Raw genomic sequence first — 20340 nt, 5'->3', positions numbered from 1 at the left:
AGTTAAGAAAGAAAATTATAAGATACTAAAAGTGTACATCATCATGATTTGATATATGTATACATTGCAGAAGGATTCCTCCCATCTAGTAATGAACACTTGTGTTGATGTCTGTAGCAAGTACCTCTTCTAGACTTTATGGACTAGCTTTGGTGGGGGAAGCTAAATGAAATAAATCTGACAGAGAAAGAAAAATACTGTACAATGTCACTTATATGTAGAATCTAAAAATACAACAAACTAATAGTTATTTTCAAAATAGCAAATATAACTAAAAAGAAGCAGATTCACAGATATAGAGAACAAACTAGTGGTTACCAGTGGGGAGAGGGAAGAGGGGAGTGAGAGTATAGGGGTAGGAGAGTAAGAGGTATAAACTATTATGTATAAAATAAACTACAAGGATATATTGTACAACATGGGGAATATAGCCAATATTTTATAATAACTATAAATGAAACATAACTTTAAAAGTTGTGAATTTGTTGTAAACAATGCTGCTATGAACAGGGAGGTGTATGTATCTTTTCAAATTAGTGTTCTTGTTTTTCTTTTCTGGATATATACCCAGGAGTGGAATTACTGGGTCATACAGTAGTTCTATTTTTAGTTTTTTAAGAAACCTCCATACTGTTTTCCACAGTGGCTGCACCAGTTTACACTCCCACCAACAGTATACGAGGGTTCCCTTTTCTCACATCTTCACCAACATTTGTTATTTGTGGACTTTTTGATGATAGTTATTCTGACAGATGTGATGTGATATCTCATTGTGGTTTTGATTTGCATTTCCCTGATGATTAGCATTGTTGAGCATATTTTCATATGTCTGTTGGTCATTTGCATTTCCTCTCTGGAAAAGTGTCTATTCAGTTCTGCCAAGTTTTTAATCAGGTTGGTTGTTTTCTGATGTTAAGTTGTATGAGCTGTATATATATGTTGGATATTAATCCCTTGTTGGTCATATCATTTGCAAATATTTTCTCCCATTCTTAGGTTGTCTTTTTATTTTGTTGACTTCTTTTCTTTTTTTTTTTTTTGCGGAGCACAGGCTCCGGACACACAGGCTCAGCAGCCATGGTTCACGGGCCCGGCTGCTCCGCGGCATGTGGGATCTTCCCGGACTGGGGCATGAACCCATGTCCCCTGCATCGGCAGGCAGACTCTCAACCACTGCACCACCAGGGAAACCTGACTGCTTCCTTTGCTGTGCAACAGCTTTTAAGTTTAATTAGATCTCATTTGTTTATTTTTGCTATTCTTTCTTTTACTTTAGAAGATGGATCCAAAAAATATTGCTGTGATTTATGTCAAAGAGTGTTCTGCACATGTTTTCCTCTAGGAGTTTTATGGTTTCAGGTCATACATTTAGGTCTTTAATCCATTTTTATTATTTTTGTATATGGTGTTAGAGAATGTTCTAATTTCATTCTTTTACATGTAGCTGTCCAGTTTTCCCAGCACCACATATTGAAGAGACTATCTTTTCTCCAATGTATATTCTTGCCTCCTTTGTCATAGATTAATTGACCATAAATGTATGGGTTTATTTCTGGGTTCTCTATTCTGTTCCATTGATCTATGTGTCTGCTTTTATGCCAGTACAGTACCATACTGTTTTGATTACTGTCGTTCTGTTGTATAGGCTGAAGTCAGGAAGTATGACTCTTCCAGCTCTGTTCTTTTTCAAGATTATTTTGGCTATTCAGGGTCTTTTGTGTTTCCATACAGATTTTAAAATTATTTATTCTTGTTCAGTGAAAAGTACCATTGGTATTTTGATAGGAACTGCATTGAATCAATAGATTGACTTGGATAGTATAGTCATTTTAACAATATCAATTCTTCCAATCAAAGAACACAGTATATCTTTTCATCTGTTTGTGTCATCTTCAATTTCTTTCCTCAGTGTCTTATAGTTTTTAGAGTACAGGTCTTTTGCCTCCTTAGGTAGGTTTATTCCTAGGTATTTTATTCCTTTTTGTTTTTTTTTTTTGCAGTACGTGGGCCTCTCACCATTGTGGCCTCTCCCTCCGGGGAGCAGAGGCTCTGGACGTGCAGGCTCAGCAGCCATGGCTCACTGGCCTAGCCACTCCATGGCATGTGGGATCCTCATGGACCGGGGCACAAACCCATGTGCCCTGCATCGGCAGGCGGACTCTGAACCACTGCGCCACCAGGGAAGCCCCTAGGTATTTTATTCTTTTTGATGTGATGGTAAATGGGATTGTTTCCTTCCTTTATCTTTCAATAGTTCATTGCTAATTTATAAAAATGCAACAGATTTCCATATATTATTTTTGTATCCTGCAACTTTACCAAATTCATTGATGGGTGCTAGTAGTTTTCTGGTGGCATCTTTAGGATTTTTCTATGTATAGTATCATGTCATCTGCAAACAGTTACAGTTTTAGTTTTTCCTTTCCAATTTGAATTCCTTTTATTTCTTCTGATTTCTATGGCTAGGTCATCCAAAACTATGTTGAATAAAAGTGGGCATCTTTGTCTTGTTCTGATCTTAGAGGAAATGCTTTCAGCTTTTCACCATTGAATATGATGCTAGCTGTGGGTTTGTCATATATGGTCTTTATTATGTTGAGATATGTTCCCTCTCTGCCCGCTTTCTGGAGAGTTTTTATCATAAATGGATGTTGAATTTTGTAAAAACTTTTTTCTGCATCTATTGAGATGATAATACTGTTTTTATTCTTCAGTTTGTTAATGTAATGTGTCACATTGATCCAATTTGCAGATATTGAAAAATCCTTGCATCCCTGGGATAAATCTCACTTACTCATGGTGTATAATCCTTTTAATGTATTATTGGATTCAATTTGTTAGTATTTTATTGAGAATTTTTGCATCTATGTTCGTCAGTGATATTGGCCTGTAAGTTTCTTCTTTTGTGATATCTTTGTTTAGTTTTGGTATCAGGGTGATGCTGGCCTCATAGAATGAGTTTGCAAGTGTTCCTTCCTCTGCAATTTTTTGGAATACTTTGAGAAGAGTAGGTGTTAACTCTTCTCTAAATGTTTGGTAGAATCCACCTGTGAAGACATCTGGTCCTGGACTTTTGTTTGCTGGGTGTTTTTAAATTACTGATTCAATTTCGTTACTGGTAATTGGTCTGTTAATGTTTTCTATTTCTTCCTGGTTCAGTCTTGGGAGATTGTACCTTTATAAGAATTTGTCCATTACTTCTAGGTTGGTTATATATATTCCTAACTATAATCCGATAACCCTATTTCACCTTATTCCAGTGTTAGCAATATGTCATAAATCTGAATAAAGAGTGTGTCTGTTCATATCAGTCTCTTTGGGAAAGCAATGGATCCAGGCATTCTTAATTTCATTTAACTAAATCACTTATGTAAGGTGATATTTCCCCTATAACTAGATGTTGGGTGAAGAAATGATAGAAGTTACATTTTTGATCCCACATTTTCTCAATAATCTCCCAAAATAATATAAAAAATGTCCATGACTTTGTTAACTTGACTTTCTTGGTTAAATAGCAGTGCTGATTTATTTATATATACATTCACTTCATTGGCCATATATGTGGATCACTTTGTAGATTACCTTGTGTAGGGGATACTGTGGTGCACCACCTGGATTCCCCACTTCAAGACTGAGGCACTCATTTCCTCAGCTCCCTAGAGTATTGGCCACTGACAGCTTTCACACAAGTCCCTCTTTGGGTATTGTCCTCAGCCTAAGGGTGCTTCTTTGCCCAAGTCTATACTTGCTGTTTGGAAATAGCCTGCATCCAATGACTAAATGCTGTGCAAAATGTCCTGGGCTCCCTTGCTTCCATCTGCAACAACTCTGATGGTTTATTATAGCCCCTGAGCTCCCCATGGTATTTGGCAAGTACTCTGTTGTTTCTGTATCACAGTTCAGTTTCTCCTTCTGTCTGATCCTTTGTTCTTCACCCGCTTATAGACGTTCCTGAGACCAATGAAATCTTGATAGAAATCTCCACCATTCTTTTCCCCAGGGAACATGACCTAAAATACCTAGGAAGAGTTTTAATTCCAAAATGATTTCTTCTTGTCACTTATAGCATTCTTCTGGTATATTTTCCTCCTTCTGACAGTTGTGTACTCTGGAAAACCAAGCATTTTTATGATTAGCCTAAGTATCAATACAATATAAGTAGGATGGCAAGTGCATTAAAAATAAAATTTAAGAGAAATTTGGATTCTTGCCAATCCTTCCTCTGCATTATGATGGTTAGAGATCTTTCTACATAATGGAACATGTCTGGAAAATAGAAGCCATTGGTTCAGTTAATAGTTTAGGTGCCTACTATACATAAGGCATTATGAAAAATAAAGAAAAAATAAGACATGGCTCCTGCCCTCAGGAAAAAAACCCAAATAACTATAAAATAGAGGAAGATAAGGGCAACATTATTGTTTCTAAGAAAGTGTTGAGTTCTGATTAGTAAGGAATTAATCAGTCTCAGCTGGGGTAATCAGAGCAGCTATCTGAAAAATGTGTTATTAAGAGGGCATTGCAGAAGGGCTCAGTGTAACTGAGGAAAAGATCTTAGTCAACTCAGCATTTTAAATCAGTTAACTGACTTTTAAAGAACTCCTGACTCTCTGATACTTTAAGTCTTGCTGGCCCAATATGAGTCAGTTCAGGGTTAATTGATTTTGCCACTGAACTAGAGTCAGCTAACCTTTACGTGAACACACACCCTTTTCATTCTTTTCATAATCCATCCACAAGATCAAGTGACCTTCTCAGTAACTTAATTTTTCAAAGTTTGCCAAAAGTGTTTTCACTGGTTCCTTGTAACTCTGTCTGGGATAAATCATGAGAAAATTTAACAAGGGCTTGTGTGTCCACTTATGTTGACAAATCATTTGCTTCTAGTCCTGGACTCCCCTACTTCTTCCTGCCTCATTGACTCTAATTGCTTCTATTCTGTTAACAAGTGGTTTTCTCTGCAGTTTTGGAAGCAAAAGATCCAGGAATGTGGAATTTGTCATGAGTAAATAATATGTCAATTGAAATGAAAACCCAAATTGGTGAATACAGACATTTAACCTCTATTCCTTTAAATTTAGACTTGAAATTATCATTTCAACATAGGGATTCAATAATCTGAGTTGGAACCAGTTCTGAGTTAATGCTGTATTGAGAGATGTTGTCCTGTTCCTGAACAGAGCAGGGCATTCAACAGCAATTTGTCAACTAAATAGTAATCTTTGAAATTTTCCCCAAAGTGTTTTTTTCTGGGATTCTTACATATTCATCAGGATATATCTGCCTGATGAGCTTGACAAAATTGTAGGTTTGCCATTTACTTTGTTTTGTGGCCACAAATAGAAACCCCTGAATCTATTAGTGGATTATCTATTATCAGCTATTGTGATTTGCCAGCTGAAGGAACACATCAAGAATGAACAACCAAAGATTTTATTGAGCTTGTAGTTTTGGAAACCATGGCAGGAATAGGGGCAGGGTTAGGGTTGTAGAGCAGAGACAAGAGAAGAACCTCTGATTATATTAGAGCTTCCCTTCATTGCTCAATCCTTGGCATCCTTGTGCATTGGCTCCCATTCTTCATCATTTTACTCCAGACAATAGAACCAGTCAGGCCTGCAGTACTTTATCTCAGACATAACATCCTACTTTGACAGACATGTCAACAGGTAATAGCCATGTGGCTTCTCTTTTCTTTCCTGAAGCAATACCTCTTTATTATTCAAGCTTGGAAATTAACTAAAAGGAATCTTTCCAAAGAATTAGGACATTTAAATAGCATGTTTAAAAAGCTTATATTTTGTTCATTTGGCAGCAGGAATTCTGTAAGAATTCTTGGGTGATAGCTCTATGGAAAATCATTTAAACTTGAAACTTCTTTAAAATTTCTAGTAAGAGAATTTACTTTGTGTTTATATTTTATATTAAATAGATCCACCTATCAAAGGCAAAACTGTGGTGTCTTGTTTGTGTTTAAAATATTCAGTCACCTCTGGTAGCAGGTTTTATGGAAGGAAATATTTCTGAAATGTTTTTAAATGTCTGGGGCCATTTTTTTTTTAAAAGAGAAATTTGAGCACCTATAATCCTGGAAAATTTTTATTCATATCTTATGTACTTATAGTTCCAAAGACTTTACAAGCATTAACTCATTTCATCCTCATTAAGCACATTAGTTTGATGTAATTATTGTCCTTATCTTCCAGCTTTGAAAACTAAGGTGCAGAGAAAGTAAGGAGGTTGCCTGTTGTCCTAGAGCTAGTAGGTTGGAAAGCCAGTATTTGTTTCTAGGCAGGCTGCTTCTACAACTATGCCTCCAGCAAGCTGTCATTTTGTAGATGATGAAACCAAGATCCAAAGAGATGAAATAACTTGCTAGGATCACATGTGTATTAGGTGGTGGAGTTGGGATTTGACTTCAAGTCCTTTGGGTCTCTTTCCAATGCTTTTGTTTTTATTTCAAGTTGACACAGGTAAAAGTTAAAGAAACTGGAATCATTTGGTCTGAGGCACACTGAGAGGCCGTTTGGGTTTGTTGTTGTTGTTGTTATGCTAGACAAACAGATGAAGCCTGCAAAATGTAGACAGTTACTTCTATATTTCCACATATAATAGAATCATATTCTTGGCACCAGTTTTTCCAAGCCAAACTTCTTGATTTGGGTCTCTGTCATGGACTGAATATTTGTGTTCCTCCCCAAATTCTTATGTTGACATCCTAACCTCCAATGTGATGGTATTTGGAGGTGGCGCCTTTGGGGATGTTACTTATGTTTAGATGAAGTCTTGCAGGGCGCTCCCTATGATGCCATTATTGTCCTTATAAGAAGAGGAAGAGAGACCAAAGGTCTCTCTCCATCCTGTGAGTACACGTCAAGAAGGTCTGCAATTCAGGAAGCAGGCTGTTACCAGTGACCAAGTCTGCTGCCACCTTGACCTTGGACTTTCCAGCCTCCAGAACTGTGAGAAATAAATGTCTATCATTTAAGCCACTTAGACTATGGTATTTTGTTATAGCAGCCTGAGCTAAAAGAGTCTCTGATCCATATATCTTTGATAAGTCTTCACTGTCATTCTGCTACTATCCCCTCTCGCCAAGATGGCCAGGCTCTAGACCTTGACTACAAAAGTGAATAATTAAATGTATTCAGGGTTCTACTCATGAGGAGTCTTTCTATCTGCTCATTTGTCTGGTGCTAGGGGGCAGCTCTGAAGACAGTCCTGAGAAGTCCAGTGTTGTAGAGTTACCTCATGGGGCCTCAAGTTGAATCTTGTGGCTGTGGTTGCCAGTGGGGCTAGGCTTGTACTACTAAAGTCACCTAGAAGGAAACTGACTCAAAAATCACATCACATGTTGGCTTTGTGATAATTATAAAGATGATACGATACATTAAGAATACTGATGGCAAGTAAAGCAGACACCCAGATGAAGTCCTGATTATGATGGGAAGTTTGTTTTGAATTTTACAATTCTAAAAAGTAAACTTCAAAAAAGTAAAATTCAAAATTTTACTTTTGGGATTAAGTGAATTATGGTAAATTAAACCTTTACCAATGTTTGGGACATAGTAGGTACTAAGTACATGTTTTTCTCCTTTGTCTTCCCTTCCCTTCCCTGTGCATGTGAAAACAATGATCATGTAAACTGAGAAACATACCAGCTGCTTAATTATTGAGCAAATCTTTTTTTTTAAACATCTTTATTGGAGTATAATTGCTTTACAATGGTGTGTTAGTTTCTGCTTTATAACAAAGTGAATCAGTTATACATATACATATGTTCCCATGTCTCTTCCCTCTTGCATCTCCCTCCCTCCCACCCTCCCTATCCCACCCCTCTAGGTGGTCACAAACCACTGAGCTGACCTCCTTGTGCTATGCAGCTGCTTCCCACTAGCTATCTGTTTTATGTTTGGTAGTGTATATATGTCCATGCCACTCTCTCACTTTGTCATTGAGCAAATCTTTTTTAGGAACCCACTGTGTGTCTGGCATTACTGGCTTCATGTAGGACACCACAGATGTTACACAATGGCCAGTTCCTTAAAAATATGTTATTATTATTTTTTTATTGTAAAATGTATATAACATAAAAATGACCATTTTAAAATTACCATAACATAAAAATTTTAACCATTTTTAAGTGTACAACTCAGTGGCGTTAAGTACATTCATAATGTTGTACAGCAATCACACCCATCCATCTCCTGAATTTTCTCATCTTTTCAAGCTGAAACTCTGTATCCATTAAACAGTTACACCCCATCCCTTCTTCCATTAGCCCCTGGTAACCACCATTCATTCCACTTTCTATTTCTATAACTTTGACTATTCTAGTATCTCAAATAAGTGAAATCATACAGTAGTTGTCCTTTCATGACCAGTTTATTTCACTCAGCATAATGTCCTCAAGGTTCATCCATGTAGCATGTATCAAAATTTCCTCCCTTTTTAGGGCTGAATAATGTACTGTTGTATGTATATACCCCATTTTGTTTATCATTCATCTGTCGATGGACATTTGGGTTAGTTTCACCTTTTGGTTATTGTGAACAGTGCTGCTATGAACATAGGTGTACAAATATCTGAATCCCTACTTTCAATTCTTTTGGGTATATATCTAAAATGGAATTGCTGGATCATACAGTAATTCTATTTTTAATTTTTTGAGGAAATGCCAAAATGTTTTCTGCATTGCTGCATTCCCACCAGCAATGCAGAGGCGTTCCAGTTTCTCCATATCCTCATCACACTTGTTATCTTCCACTTTTAAAAAATAATAGCCATCCTAATGAGTGAAGTGTTATCTCTTTGTGGTGTTGATTTGCATTTTTCTAATGGCTAGAGGTGTTGACATCTTTTCATGTGCTTATTGACCATTTGTACATCATTTTCAGAGAAATTCCTATTCAAGTCCTTTTTCCATTTTTGAATTGGTTTGCTTGTATTTTCGTTGTTGAGCTGTACGAGTTCTTTAAATATTCTGGATATTGATCTCTTAATAGATAACTAATTTGCAAATATTTTCTCCCATTCTGTGAGCTGTCTTTTTTACTCTCTTGACAGTGTTCTTTGATGTACAAAAGTTTTTAATTTTGATGCAGTCCAGTTTATCTATATTTTCTTTTGCTTTCTGTGCTTTTGGTGTTATTGCAAGAAATAACCATAATTCCTATATGAAGATGATTTTCCCTTATTAAGAAACATACTTTTTTTTGTTTTGTAAAGAAAAGTCTTAAAAGAACTAGTTCAAAGTATAATCATTTCTAATTGAAGAGGTTAGATAATAAGTTTACAGTTGTTCAGAAAAGAGAGAGAACAATCCAAGTCCCTGAATAAAATCTTAATTTTACACCAATTTACTTCCAGCAAGAAGGGACACACTGGAAACACAGAAGATGCAGTGGTTGCCCAACCAAAGGGAAGCTTTAGTAGTAAGACAGACACTTGGAAAAAGTGATCGTTGGGTAATCATTTCAAATAAATAATTTGGATTTACTTAGCACTTTGTATATATTTACTTACTGCATATGCTTTTATCTCCCAAATCCAAATAGACCTTCAAGGACAGGAGAAAGCTTGTTGTGAGGTGGTAAACTGATTGTGGATGGGGGTGAATGGTTAAGCAAATTTTGCAAGCAAGGAGATCTAATTTTGCAATCTGGGAGGTCCTTCACTTTTCACTGAAAATTTCTGTTTGTATGGTTCTGTTTCATTGATGAAAAGAAAATATTTGCATCCATGTGTCCTGAAGTTTCCAAGTCACTTGCAACTTAAAGTATTTTGTCCTGTTGTAATATGAGAGAACTTGGTTTTTGATATAGAAAGGATTTCCAACATATCTAGATAATATTTTTAATTGTCATGCCAATCACCTTATCAATTACCTTTTAAGTCATAGTATGAATTTGCAATAAAATGCTGAGTAGTTCCTTAAGACTGTCTCAGTCTGTTAAAAATTCCAAACTGAATTTTATTGCTGCTGTAATATCTGAAGGCTAACTCAATTTCAGTTTGTTATATAATTTTTTGTTGGACTGGTATTCAAACACACAATTCCTTTATCCTTATCCTTTATTTCTTGAGAGCTTAATTTTCCTCTTAGAACTAATTGATCCTCAGCTTTCAGAGTTGTCAGATCATGTAGGGTCCTATGTATCTAGTCCAGATGTGTGGATTTTATCTGGCATGGACTGGGCAGCCATTGAGGATACAGGATCATATTGGTTTGTAAGAAGGCTCACTCTGGCAGCATTATGGTAAAGGGACTCAAAGCAGGTGGGATGGGGCTGATAGTTTTACTCTCCCCTTCTTCCCTTCATATCCCAACCTCACTGGGGAAAGGAGCCTTATACTGGGTATTTAATCCCATGAAGAAACAGGGGTAAAGGGGTTTTCAAAATGGAAATACAACCAACACCTAAACACAAACATGTTCCTATGGCATTCTACTGTCAAAACCCTGAGATGACTTTTGTAATGTCTACCAAACAACCAGCCCATCAGACACTAAACACACAGGCTCACCAGCACTGCTGCTTCACTCCTCTTTATTTATAGCAGGAAGGTTTCTTCACTTCCAGTTTTCTTATCTTCCCTATGGAGCAACTGGTCAGATGCTGAGCCTTGGCGATTGCGACAGACCATTTATATTCTGAAATGGAGGTTATATATTTGTAATTTCCCCTGAAAATTTTCAAATATATACAACAAGAGAGATAATGGCGTTATGAGCTCTCCCACACATTCCCATCATCCATGTTCAATAATTAGGAATATTTTGTCATATTTGCTTTATTGCTAAACACACATTTTTGCCAAATTATCTTAAAGCTAATTCCAGACCTTGTGTCATTTCACCCCTACATGCTTCCTTAGGCATGTAGTAAAAATATAAACATTTTCTTACATAACTACAGGTCCATCATCACATCGAACAATATTAACAAGAATTCCTTGGTATCCTCTAATATCCAGTCTACGTTCAAATGTCCCTGATTGTTTAAAAGTGTCTTTCTATAGTTGGTTTGCTGAACTAAGGTCCAAATAAAATCAAAGGTATTTTATAAACATTTCATTATATTCCAGGTATTAGGGTTTTTTCTTAACAACTTCCTTAATACCACCTTTTGCAGTGTGCATCTGAATAAGCTACAATTTTGGAAGCCATTTATATCCATTTCATTAAATTAGTTACCATGTGTGGTAGGCTGAATAATGGCCACCAGTGATAACCGGGTCCTAATCCCGGAAACCTGTGAATGTTACCTTCTATTGCAAAAGATATTTTGCAGATGTGATTAAGTTAAGGCTCTCTCGATGAGAGGATTAGCAGGTGGGCACTAAATTCAATCAGAAGTGTCCTCATAAGAAGGAGGCAGAGGGAGATTTGACACAGATGAGAACACCATGTGATGGAAGCAGGAGGAAACAGAACCACAGAAAGAAGATGCTACACTATTGGCTTTGAAAATGGAGGACGAGGCCACAAGATGAGGAATTCAGGTGGCTCCTAGAAACCAGAAAAGAATTCTTCCCTAGAACCTTTAGAGGGAGCATGGCCTTACTGACACCTTGATTTTGTCTGAGTGAAATTGATTTCAGGCTTCTGGCCTCCAGAACTGTAAGAGAATACATTTATGTTGTTTTAAGGCACTGAGTTGATAGTAATTGGTCACAGCAGCCACAATAATCTAATATACTATGGTTCAAAGGTATTTATTAAGAAAGAATTCCATTCTCTGTAGAAGATGAAATATTTCAGAGGCCAGCGATGCTGGAGAGGCAGCATGTAGTAGAAGGAAGGGCAATGACCTGGGAAGTGAATTCTAGATCCCATCCTGCCAGACTTTGGGCCAAGTCCCTGGGCTTTTCCGAGATTCAGTTCCCACATATATAACCATCAAAGGAATGCATGGGATAAACAATACTGAGGGCCATTTATTCTCCCTACTGTGTTTCACCAGATGAAATCAAGAAAGGGCAGAAGAAAACAACAGAGGACCCTGACTTCTCATAAAAGGCCTTGAGGCTGTAGGGGGTGTGGGGAATGTAGGGAGGAGGGAAACATTGAGAGGCAACCAAAGCCACTTTACGTTGGTGTTTGTGCTGGCCTGGGGTGTGTATAAGTACTGTGGATGGGACTGCCTTGGGTCTCACTGAGAGAAGGGCACTGGCCAGTCTGCCTTTTCTTCCTTGAGTCATGGCATAGCCACAGCAGTCTGATCTCTGAATCAAGAGGCTCCAAATTTAGAGGCCAAAGGCAATTTCTTTGAGTTTTCTCATCCCAAAGAAGTCTCTGAATGCAGAATTTGGGAGCCTCTGGGCTTCTTATGTAACAGCGTTCCTAATAAACCTGGGAGGGGCTTCTGATTGGGAATACCCATGCATTTATTAAGTGCTTAATGGGCTCTCTACCGGGTTAAAAGCTTTATACGTAAAATCATTCAATCTTCACAAAAGTGTCTATGAAGTAGTTATCAGCACCTCTGTTGTTTTGGCAAAGAAACCGAGGTTTAGAGAGGATATGACTTTACCCACAGTGACATAGTTGGTAAGTGGCCAAGTCTGAAATTGGATGCAGGCCAACTGGAACCAAAGGCCATGTATGGGAGATGCTCTTCTTGAAAGGTAACTTGAGGTGACATACATGGGCACTTAAGATATCCAGCTGTGTGTCAGACTCCCAGTCTGCCGTTTCTCTAAACTGTTGCTTTTCAATGCTGTCTTCTTAGATGAAAGAACGATGGGAAACCTTTGTTCCTGGGCTTAGGAAGCTGTCATAATAGGAGCATAGCCACTTCTCACCTACCACCTGGAATCGCTTTATAAGTGCCTAAGAATTTGGAAAAATCTGAACTTGTACTGCACCAGTGGTCTATAACATATACTTTAGTATTTACCTAAGTACTTCATTCTTTCTTCTTGGATATTGTTCTTAAGTCTTCCTTAGGTTATATGTTCTTTCAGTCTAAGAATGATTTTATTGCTTTTGTTTTTCTATAGCCTCCCAATTCTCTAGAGTGTTGCTGAGCATATGAAATAAGTTTTAAAGATTATTTACTTTCGGTGGATCATAGAAAGGAGCATGGGAGAAACCAATAATTTCCCTATCTTAAAGTGGGGATAATGAACCTCACCTGAATAAAAAGAAATTTTATTTTGACCAAATTATTTGCCTAATACAAAGACTTCAGATCCTTTTTTTTTTTTTTTTTTTTTGCGGTACGCGGGCCTCTCACTGTTGTGGCCTCTCCTGTTGCGGGCTCCGGACGCTTAGGCTCACGGGCCTAGCCGCTCCGCGGCATGTGGGATCTTCCCAGACCGGGAGCACAAACCCATGTCCTCTGCATCAGCAGGCGGACTCTCAACCACCGCGCCACCAGGGAAGCCCAAGACTTTAGTTTCTTAAGTCAGTGTTTCTGAAACTCTATTCTCTGAACATATCTTTTGGTATACATGAGTATCTTTTCCTTTAAAAGGAGTCAATATATCTCCTGAGGTTGAAACTAATTAAGTTTTTATCACTATTTACAGGATAACTTACTCGATAATTGATCAAAGTGGATCTGTGCAAACACACATGCCCTACATGCCCATAATATTTTCTGAACCAATTGAGAGTAAGTGGCAGGCATAATACCTCTTTACCACTGAATATTTTAGTGTATATTTCCTAAAAAGGACATTATCTTATGTAAATACTGTATAATTATTCAAATCAATGGATTTTACATATAATCATTTATATAATTATTTTTTATTTTTTTTACATCTTTATTGGAGTATAATTGCTTTACAATGGTGTATTAGTTTCTGCTTTATAACAAAGTGAATCAGTTATACATATACATATGTTCCAATATCTCTTCCCTCTTGTGTCTCCCTCCCTCCCACCCTCCTAATCCCACCCCTCTAGGTGGTCACAAAGCACCGAGCTGATCTCCCTATGCTATGCAGCTGATTCCCACTAGCTATCTACTTTACATTTGGTAGTGTATATATGTCCATACCAGTCTCTTGCTTTGTCACAGCTTCCCCTTCCCCTTCGCCATATCCTTAAGTCCATTCTCTAGTAGGTCTGTGTCTTTATTCCTGTCTTACCCCTAGATTCTTCATGACATTTTGTTTTCTTAAATTCCATATATATGTGTTAGCATACACTATTTGTCTTTCTCTTTCTGACTTACTTCACTCTGTATGACGGACTCTAGGTCTATCCACCTCATTACAAATAGCTCAATTTCGTTTCTTTTTATGGCTGAGTAATATTCCATGTGTATATGTGCCACATCTTCTTTATCCATTCATCCGATGGTGGACACTTAGGTTGTTTCCATCTCCGGGCTATTGTAAATAGAGCTGCAATGAACATTTTGGTACATGACTCTTTTTGAATTATGGTTTTCTCAGGGTATATGCCCAGTAGTGGGATTGCTGGGTCATATGGTAGTTCTATTTGTAGTTTTTTAAGGAACCTCCACACTGTTCTCCATAGTGGCTGTACCAATTCACATCCCCACCAGCAGTGCAAGAGTATTCCCTTTTCACCACACCCTCTCCAACATTTATTGTTTCTAGATTTTTTGATGATGGCCATTTGAATGGTGTGAGATGATATCTCATTGTAGTTTTGATTTGCATTTCTCTAATGATTAGTGATGTTGAACATTCTTTCATGTGTTTGTTGGCAATCTGTGTATCTTCTTGGGAGAAATGACTCTTTAGGTCTTCTGCTCATTTTTGGACTGGGTTGTTTGTTTTTTTGTTATTGAGCTGCATGAGCTGCTTGTACATTTTGGAGATTAATCCTTTGTCAGTTGCACCATTTGCAAATATTTTCTCCCATTCTGAGGGTTGCCTTTTGGTCTTGTTTATGGTTTCCTTTGCTGTGTAAAAGCTTTGAAGTTTCATTAGGTCCCATTTGTTTATTTTTGTTTTTATTTCCATTCCTCTAGGAGATGGGTCAAAAAGGATCTTGCTGTGATTTATGTCATAGAGTGTTCTGCCTATATTTTCCTCTAAGAGTTTGATAGTTTCTGGCCTTACATTTAGGTCTTTAATCCATTTTGAGCTTATTTTTGTGTATGGTGTTAGTGAGTGATCTAATCTCATACTTTTACATGTACCTGTACAGTTTTCCCAGCACCACTTATTGAAGAGGCTGTCCTCTCTCCACTGTACATTCCTGCCTCCTTTATCAAAGATAAGGTGACCATATGTGTGTGGGTTTATCCCTGGGCTTTCTATCCTGTTCCACTGATCTGTCTTTCTGATTTTGTGCCAGTACAATACTGTCTTGATTACTGTAGCTTTGTAGTATAGTCTGAAGTCAGGGAGCCAGATTCCTCCAGCTCTGTTTTTCATTCTCAAGATTGTTTTGGCTATTCGGGGTCTTTTGTGTTTCCATACAAATTGTGAAATTGTTTGTTCTAGTTGTGTGAAAAATGCCAGTGGTAGTTTGATAGGGATTGCATTGAATCTGTAGATTGCTTTGGGTAGTAGAGTCATTTTCACAATGTTGAATCTTCCAATCCAAGAACATGGTATATCTCTCCAGGTATTTGTATCATCTTTAATTTCTTTCGTCAGTGTCTTATAATTTTCTGTATATAGGTCTTTTGTCTTCTTAGGTAGGTTTATTCCTAGATATTTTATTCTTTTTGTTGCAATGGTAAATGGGAGTGTTTTCTTGATTTCACTTTCAGATTTTTCATCAGTAGTGTATAGGAATGCCACAGATTTCTGTGCATTAATTTTGTATCCTGCTACTTTACCAAATTCATTGATTAGCTCTAGTAGTTTTCTGGTAGCATCTTTAGGATTGTCTATGTATAGTATCATGTCATCTGCAAACAGTGACAGCTTTACTTCTTCTTTTCCGATTTGAATTCTTTTTATTTTCTTTTCTTCTCTGATTGTTGTGGCTAAAACCTCCAAAACTATGTTGAATAAGAGTGGTGAGAGTGGGCAACCTTGTCTTGTTCCTGATCTTAGTGGAAATGCTTTCAGTTTTTCACCATTGAGGATGAGGTTGGCTGTGGGTTTGTCATATATGGCCTTTATTATGTTGAGGAAAGTTCCCTCTATGCCTACTTTCTGCAGGGTTTGGATCATAAATGGGTGCTGAATTTTGTCAAAAGCTTTCTCTGCACCTATTGAGATGATCATATGGTTTTTCTCCTTCAATTGGTTAATATGGTGTATCGCGTTTATTGATTTGCATATATTGAAGAATCCTTGCTTTCTGGAATAAACCCCACTTGATCATGGTGTATGATCCTTTTAATGTGCTGTTGGATTCTGTTTGCTAGTATTTTGTTGAGGATTTTTGCATCTATGTTCATCAGTGATATTGGTCTGTAGTTTTCTTTCTTTGTGACATCCTTGTCTGGTTTTGGAATCAGGGTGCTGGTGGCCTCATAGAATGAGTTTTGGAGTGTTCCTCCCTGTGCTATATTTTGGAAGAGTTTGAGAAGGATAGGTGTTAGCTCTTGTCTAAATGTTTGATAGAATTCGCCTGTGAAGCCATCTGGTCCTGGGCTTTTGTTCGTTGGAAGATTTTAAATCACACTTTCAATTTCAGTGCTTGTGATTGGTCTGTTCATATTTTCTATTTCTTCCTGATTCAGTCTTGGCAGGTTGTGCATTTGTAAGAATTTGTCCATTTCTTTCAGGTTGTCCATTTTATTGGCATAGAGTTGCTTGTAGTACTCTCTCATGATCCTTTGTATTTCTGCAGTGTCAGGTGTTACTTCTCCTTTTTCATTTCTTATTCTATTGATTTGAGTCTTCTCCCTTTTTTTCTTGATGAGTCTGGCTAATGGTTTATCGATTTTGTTTACCTTCTCAAAGAACCAGCTTTTAATTTTATTGATCTTTGCTATCGTTTCCTTCATTTCTGTTTCATTTATTTTTGATATGATTTTTATGATTTCTTTCCTTCTGCTAACTTTGGGGTTTTTTTGTTCTTCTTTCTCTAACTGCTTTAGGTGCAAGGTTAGGTTCTTTATTCGAGATGTTTCCTGTTTCTTAAGGTAGGATTGTATTGCTATAAACTTCCCTTTTAAAACTGGTTTTGCTGGATCCCATAGGTTTTGGTCGTCATGTCTCCATTGTCATTTGTGTCTAGGTATTTTAAAATTTCTTTTTGATTTCTTCAGTGACCACCTCGTTATTAAGTAGTGTATTGTTTAGCCTCCATGTGTTTGTATTTTTTACAGATCATTTCCTGTAATTGATATCTAGTCTCATAATGTTGTGGTCGGAAGAGATACTTGATGCAATTTCAATTTTCTTAAATTTACCAAGGCTTGATTTGTGACCCAAGATATGATCTATCCTGGAGAATATTCCATGAGCACTTGAGAAAAATGTATATTTTGTTGTTTTTGGATGGAATGTCCTATAAATATCAATTACGTCCATCTTGTCTAATGTATCATTTAAAGCTTGTGTTTCCTTATTTATATTCATTTTGGATGATCTGTCCATTGGTGAAAGTGGGGTGTTAAAGTCTCTACTATGCATGTGTTACTGTCGATTTCCCCTTTTATGGCTGTTAGTATTTGCCTTATGTAGTGAAGTGCTCCTATGTTGGGTGCATAAATATTTACAATTGTTATATCTTCTTCTTGGATTGATCCCTTGATCATTATGTAGTGCCCTTCTTTGTCTCTTCTAATGGTCTTTATTTTAAAGTCTATTTTATCTGATATGAGAATTGCTACACCAGCTTTCTTTTGGTTTCCATTTGCATGGAATATCTTTTTCCATCCCCTTACTTTCAGTCTGTATGTGTCTCTAGGTCTGAAGTGGGTCTCTTGTAGACAGCAAATATATGGGTCTTGTTTTTGTATCCATTTATCCAATCTGTGTCTTTTGGTGGGAGCCTTTAGTCCGTTTACATTTAAGGTAATTATTGATATGTATGTTCCTATTCCCATTTTCTTAATTGTTTTGTGTTCGTTATTGTAGATCTTTTCCTTCTCTTGTGTTTCTTGCCTAGAGAAGTTCCTTTAGCATTTTTTGTAAAGCTGGTTTGGTGGTGCTGAACTCTCTCAGCTTTTGCTTGTCTGTAAAGGTTTTAATTTCTCCATCAAATCTGAATGAGATCCTTGCTGGGTAGAGTAATCTTGGTTGCAGGTTTTTATCCTTCATTACTTTAAATATGTCCTGCCAGTCCCTTCTGGCTTGCAGAATTTCTGCTGAAAGATCAGCTGTTCACCTTATGGAGATTCCCATGCTGCTTTTAATATGTTTTCTTTGTATTTAATTTTTGACTGTTTGATTAATATGTGTCTTGGCGTATTTCTCCTTGTATTTATCCTGTACGGGACTCTCTGTGCTTCCTGCACTTGATTAACTATTTCCTTTCCCATATTAGGGAAGTTTTCAACTATAATCTCTTCAAATATTTTCTCAGTCCTTTTCTTTTTCTCTTCTTCTTCTGGAATCTCTATAATTCGAATGTTGGTGTTTTTAATGTTGTCCCAGAGATCTCTGAGACTGTCCTCACTTGTTTTCATTCTTTTTTCTTTATTCTGCTCTGCAGTAGTTATTTCCACTATTTTATCTTCCAGGTCACTTATCCATTCTTCTGCCTCGGTTATTCTGCTATTGATCCCATCTAGAGTATTTTTAATTTCATTTATTGTGCTGTTCATTGTTGCTTGTTTCATCTTTAGTTCTTCTAGGTCCTTGTTAAATGTTTCTTGCATTTTGTCTATTCTGTTTCCAAGATTTTGGATCACCTTTACTATCATTATTCTGAATTGTTTTTCAGGTAGACTGCCTATTTCCTCTTCATTTGTTAGGTCTGGAGGGTTTTTATCTTGCTCCTTCATCTGCTGTGTGTTTTTCTGTCTTCTTATTTTGCTTTTATTACTGTGTTTGGGGTCTCCTTTTTGCAGGCTGTAGGTTCGTAGTTCCCATTGTTTTTGGTTTCTGTCCCCCGTGGCTAAAGTCCCCAGTGGCTAAAGTTGGTTCAGTGGGTTGTATAGGATTCCTGGTGGATGGGACTAGTTCCTGTGTTCTGGTGGATGAGGCTGGATCTTGTCTTTCTGGTGGGCAGGTCCATGTCTAGTGGTGTGTTTTGGGGTGATTGTGGACTTTTATGATTTTAAGCAGCCTCACTGCTAATGGGTGTGGTTGTGTTCCTGTCTTGCTAGTTGTTTGGCATAGGGTGTCCAGCACTGTAGCTTGCTGTTCATTGAGTGAAGCTGGGTGTTGGTGTTGAGATGGAGATCTCTGAGAGTTTTTCGCTGTTTGATATTATTTGGAGCTGGGAGGTCTCTTGTGGACCAGTGTCCTGAAGTTGGCTCTCCCACCTCAGAGGCACAGCACTGAGTCCTGGCTGGAGCACCAAGAGACTTTCATCCACACATCTCAGAATAAAAGGGAGAAAAAGTAGAAAGAAAGAAAGAAAGAAAGAAAGAAAGAAAGGGAGGAAGGAAGGAAGGAAGAAAGAAAGAAAGGAAGGAAGGTAGGAAGGAAGGAAGAAAGAAAGGAAGGAAGAAAGAAAGAAAGAAAGAAAGGAGGGAGGGAGGGAGGAAGGGAGGAAGGAGGGAAGGAAGGAAAGAAAGAAAGAAAGAAGATAAAGTAAAGTAAAATAAAGTAAAATAAAATAAAGTTATTAAAATAAAAAATAATTATTAAGAAAAAAAATTTTTTTAAAGAAAAACAAACAAACAAAAAAAACGGACAGATAGAACCCTAGGACAAATGGTGGAAGCAAAGCTATACAGACAAAATCTCACACAGAAGCATACACACTCAGAAGAAGAGGAAAAGGGGAAAAAATCATAAATCTTGCTCTCCAAGTCCACCTCCTCAATTTTGGATGATTCGTTGTCTATTCATGTATTCCACAGATGCAGGGTACATCAAGTTGATTGTGGAGCTTTAATCCACTCCTTCTGAGGCTGCTGGGAGAGATTTCCCTTTCTCTTCTTTGTTCTCACAGCTCCCGGGTCTCTGCTTTGGATTTACGGGGTTAAATGAGCAGCTGCTTCAGGGACTCTGGCTCACTCAGGCCTTGGGGAGGGAGGGGTACGGAGTGTGGGGTGAGCCTGCGGCGGCAGAGGCTGGCGTGACATTGCACCAGCCTGAGGCGCGCCGTGCATTCTCCCAGGGAAGTTGTCCCTGGATCCTGGGACCCTGGCAGTGGTGGGCTGCACAGGCACCCGGAAGGGGGGTGTGGATAGTGACCTGTGCTCGCACACAGGCTTCTTGGTGGCGACAGCAGCAGCTTTAGCGTCTCATGCCCGTCTCTGGGGTCCGCGCTTTTAGCCGCGGCTCGCGCGCGTCTCTGGAGCTCCTTTAACTAGCGCTCTTAATCCC

The sequence above is a fragment of the Phocoena phocoena genome, chromosome 4, assembly GCF_963924675.1.
Source record: "Phocoena phocoena chromosome 4, mPhoPho1.1, whole genome shotgun sequence".
Classification (NCBI taxonomy): domain Eukaryota; kingdom Metazoa; phylum Chordata; class Mammalia; order Artiodactyla; family Phocoenidae; genus Phocoena; species Phocoena phocoena.
The sequence above is the reverse complement of the archived record's forward strand: the minus strand, read 5'-3'. Positions refer to the sequence as shown.